Source organism: Anopheles bellator, chromosome X (assembly GCF_943735745.2).
Source record: "Anopheles bellator chromosome X, idAnoBellAS_SP24_06.2, whole genome shotgun sequence".
Taxonomy (NCBI): Eukaryota; Metazoa; Arthropoda; class Insecta; order Diptera; family Culicidae; genus Anopheles; species Anopheles bellator.
This window is the reverse complement of record NC_071287.1, coordinates 2,801,467-2,806,660: the sequence shown is the minus strand read 5'-3', so window position 1 is coordinate 2,806,660 and position 5,194 is coordinate 2,801,467.

Genomic DNA, 5,194 nt, shown 5'->3' with positions numbered 1-5,194 from the left:
TGAAAATTTAACTAAAAATCAGGTAAAACCACCATTTTTGTCCTGTGGCAGCGTACCTTTAAAAGTTGAGAAAATCGAATGCACACTATTGTCCAAGGCGGTTTGAAAACGAATGCCAGCTACATTGGATTACGATGGCACCGAAAGGTAATGCAGTTGGACTTCTTGGTAATGATTCTGTGAACACGCGTCATATTGTGTGGTGACTTTCGGCGTGCTCGTTGCAGATGATTGGAAGGACGAGATAAAAGTTTGGGTTCACTGTCGCGACTCCGACAGGGGATTAGGATGTTGGTTTTCCGTGAACGTCAGGGACACCATTAAACCACCATTAATTTTGTGATTTTCCTATACGGCCAAACGGAAGCCATCCGCTTCCGTCCTAGTCCATCCATCTGTCGTTCCTTGCTGGCCGCCACAGCAGGAGGCGAGACAATTGCGGTAACGACGACAACAACGATAATGATTGGAGATATACTTTTCTTCAATTCTGTAAATATTTACCCGTTGCGCCATGGATACCCCGAGTCCGGGGCCGGGCATCATTGGGATCAGCCCTAGGCGCCCCCAAGCCGTAGTGTGCTGGCCAGCGGATTTTCTGATCTGCAATCTAGAGCCACCGACGGTATTGACGATTCACTCTTCGTATACCACACACACCCGGAGAGCATCCTGCCGAACCCGCGGCAAAGAACATGGGGCAGTGCGACCTATTATCGCTTGCCGGTCACGTATTTCATATGTTTCAATTTCTAACTAAAACTATCGCACTCCGTGCGCCGCCTCCGGGGCTCCGGCGATCCGTACGCCGTGTGTGCTCGCTTGTTTGCGCTTCCCGCCGTTGGTGATCAGCACCACGACTCCACACCTTCCCGCGGTTCAGATATTGGAAAACCACTTTTGCAAACCGCAACTCGCACGTACGGATCCGAACCGATCTGACGGAGGGAGCCTGTGCCGTGCCGTGGATCCGAAGGATTTGTGAATCAAAAATCGATCGTCCACTCCCATATCCGGGAAGCTCTCTCTTTCTCTCTGCCTTCCCGAGGGGTCAGTGAGTCGGACTAGCCAAGGATTAGACAGCGAGGGCGTTTCATAGCCGGGCGTCTCGGTGGAGTTGTAAGTTTGTGTTAGCAAGTTTGGTGGAAAGCTTCTGAGATCGGGTTAACGGCTCCGCAGGCAGGCAGACCACGGAGCCTCGAACCAGAAAGTTTAATGGCAGAAAGGAGAAAAGGTGTGAGCTTCGCTGCGTCACAGCGCGCTACAACCTAGAAACAATTAAAAAGTGTGAATCCGTTTAGCGTTTGTTGACGTGGATTGACAGTTACTAATGTGGCGCGAATGAGAAAAATTGAGGAGATTGAAAACTCTTAAGATTCACGATTAAATCAGAAGTGCCACTGGTCAGTATGACGATTTATTTATTAATTTATTTATTTATTTATTTATTTATTCATTTATTTATTTATTTTTTATTTATTTATTTATTTGTTTATGTATTTAATAATTAATTAAATTTTTTAATTTTTTTATTTTTTTATTTAGTTTTTTTAAGATAAAATATTCGCTGTTGTCACTCGCTGAGTCACCACACTGCACCTCGTTCGCTGGGAACTGCGTAATGCTTCGTTGCGCGAATTGCGGTAATGCACCGATTCTTAAGGTCTCCAGCCTGGGTTGGCGCATTCGTTGCGTTTGTTGCGTTGGTGACATTGCTGCCGTGCCGTTCAACTATTTGCCGTTCAATCCGAGCAGAGGGCAGAAGCTCCGGTTATTTCATGGTTCGTTAACACGACGGCGGTCACCATTTAAAACGCCGATCCAAATTCGCCTCGGCCCCTCGGATCGATTGCAGCTGTTTCGCTGGCCGCGAAACGTTCAGCAACGTTCTTCGTAACTTCCTGCTGCTACCCAGCGTCTCCATCGAGGGACCCCGTTATGGTTACGGTCGCGGATGCGTTGGATTTGGTCAAAGCCCCGATTGGAGGGCGGAAAGTAATTGAATATTTGGAAGGAATCATTTCGGGATTTTCTTCTCTCTCTCTCTCTTTCTCTCTCTGTCCCTGTTTCTTTTGCTTTCCCTTTTTCTTTCTACCGAGAGGCGCATCACTTGTTACGAGTAGTCTGAGAAGTCTCCTTCGGCTGATCATCTCCGTGACAAGCCCAACAAGAATCCGGAACTATTTTCACCGGAGCGTCTCGCGGGGTGGGGCTGGTGACATGGTCGGCTTCTTACAGGTCCCGGTGGGGGTCCCGGACGTCACCGGCGTCCCATAATGGCAGCCGCACCCCAGTAGTTACAGCAGGCCGACCAACCGACCGACCGACCGATTTTAAATTGAATGATTATTCAAATTATGCTGCTGATCGAAAAATTAGAACCATTTGTTATTGTTTTCGTTTTGCCTGCCGCCTGTACGTCGTTTTAGTTAGTTGGTCCGTCGGCTGTCGGCTGCCGGCTGTCCTTCGGAGACTCCTCGGAGACTCCTCCTTCGTCGCGGGGCCGTTGCTAGCTTATTACGTTTGGCTCCTGCTGCTGCAGTAGGTTCGTCGAGCGCAGATCAAATGCTAATTCCGGAGGCTTATCAGGAAGGATAGGCGTAGAGCGAGAGAGAGAGAGAGAGCTGAAGAGAGAGAGAGAGCTTGCGACTCGTACCAGGAGGGGTTTTTGGTTTGGGCGATTGAATTTTACCAGCGTCCATCGTAATGAAGAGCTCTGCCCCAAAAGGGCAGCGTTCCCGGGGCAGCATGGAACGTGGTTGTGGTTTGCCGGGTGCCCGGTAGATGGCTATCCGAGCGTTTATGATAAATGTTTAGCTTTAAAAGCCGCACAAACCGCCCGGAAACCGCAGCCCGGCGAACCCCGCGTGTGGTGTAGAATTTTGTCATTAGCCACTGTTGACGGAAACCCCGTTCTACGCCCACTTTTGCAGGTAGCCACAGCCGGCCTGGGCACATTCGCTTAGCTTTATTGAACTTCCGGGCCCGGGTTCAGTAAAGGGCCCCACCCACTATGAGGTTCTCTAGCACCTGAAACCCCTTTCTATAGGGGGTCACATTCGGGGGCCTGTTTGGGTTACCACAGAGGTTAATTGCATATTTAATGTGGACGCATAGCGGCACACGATGACAGCAGTTTTAGTACACGGGCTGAAAAGTTTCGAGTCTGCCACAAAAATTGCGCTAGGCGGTTATTCATCGTCACTCATCGCTTTTACAGGGTAGGCAAATTAGCGTGTACTTTTTCATTTGGTTATAAAACAAAACCGCTGAATATTTTTCGATCCTTGAACTTTTATTTGAAAGGTTAATTCATGGATTTTTTTAAGGGAAAAAACAACTTTGGTTAAATGTTCATCACAATCGGCCTGGCAGTAGCTCATTCGGTTGACCTATTTTTTAGAACATTCTCAATTTTATCTTTTATCTTTTATATCTCAATCAATCTTAATTTTTTTTATATTTAATTTTGCCGTAGAACCAATCAGCGAAAAACTGCACCAAATCAATCATTCGTTGGGGGTGCACTGGCTTCTCTTGCAAGATTTGTAGATTTTCCGAACCGCAATACTGCTTATTAACATAGCCACCGAGGTAGAAATGAGCTTCAATGAAATGTGCTTTTGACGAATAATTTGACGACCTACCACTTTGGAAATAAATTTTTTATAACTTTCTGCAACCAAAATTGTATTTTATATTAGGTGTAGCAATTAATTCGTGCGGTTGTACAATAGATCGCATTATTTTCTAAATGTCACAACTTTTTTTTTATGAAACATGTGTATGATAGCTACTGTCATTACGCATCTAACGCAGTATAGTTTTTTTTGTTAAATTGTAAACAACACCTTTTTTAATCATTTGAACATGTCAAGTTTTGTTCTTCGTATAGCATTTTTGCGGGGAGTACTTTTTCATTACTGCTTGCACGGCAGAAAAAGGGGATTTCTAAAAGAAAAAGGGGGAAAAAGGAGGTCGAGATACAGCTGGGTGAACCAGGTCCATCGCAACCAAAGCGAAATTTCGAGCCATCGTAAACAAAGCGACAATGGGTCTCTGAGGGGATCGCTCCTAAAGTTGAGGAGTTCTATCGACACGGAATCGAAGAACTGCCTAAAAGATGGCTGAAAGTGGGAGCTAACGACGGACAATACTTGCATTAGGGTAGTCATACGTTTTGTTGTTGTAGTTAGGTCCCAAATATCGAATAAAATCCGCACGAATTAATTGCTACACCCATTAAATAAATTCCATGAATTAATGTTTCAAATAAAAGATCAAGCACCGAAAATTATTCAGTCGTTTATTTTATAACCAAATGAAAACGTGCACGCTAATTGGCTCACCCTGTAGTTTCGTAGTTAGCGCTAACCTTAAAAAGAAAGCTGTTAACATTTCATGATGTTAAATAATAATAAGAGGTTATTGCGGAACCTAAGGCATATTTTGAGGTAAAAGATAAATCGTTTTACAAAAGTCGTATTGAAATGTTGGAGCGGCGCTGGAATGATTGTCTGGCTATTGATGAAGTCTTGGGCGTGGGACTTTTTAACCCACTTTTTAACCCTTCAGCTGTTGTGGTGGTGCGTGAGGTTTTCTTAGCATTTTCTTAGGGTTTTCTGTTCTGTGAATCCGATCACGTCAAACTCAACCACACAACCGGGTGTTGTCCAAGTTAGCCATACTAATCCTGATACCTGGATTGTCGGTCCATTCGGTTCCGTAGCGTCATCGTGGTGGGCTTTCCACGTGGACTCATTTTTCCGAGTACGAACACAATCGTCTACCAGGTCGTTAGTTAGACCGGCGTCGTCTTCCTGTTCGCACTCAGCGACACAGGTACCGCACCGGGACCGGGACGTTACACATTCTCTAGACCAGGCCAAGCGGGAGAGAGAGAGAGAAAGCCAATGGAAGTAAGTTGATTCGATAGGAATAATCAGTTGGAATTGGTTTCCGGATGCTCGTCGTTGGCGTTTGGGGCGTGGGCCTCTCGGGCCTGACAGCCTATCGATATCGCTTCGTCTGGGTCTTGGGCTGGACTTCCCTAGAAATCCCCAAACCCCACCGGGGTGGCCCCGGGCGCCCGGAAATGCATTAGTCTAATGCGTCTTGTGTGCACTAATCGGTGCCAATCGAAGGCCGTCTTGGAGCACGAGCTTCTGTAAGATATCTAGAGGGTGAGCGGCTA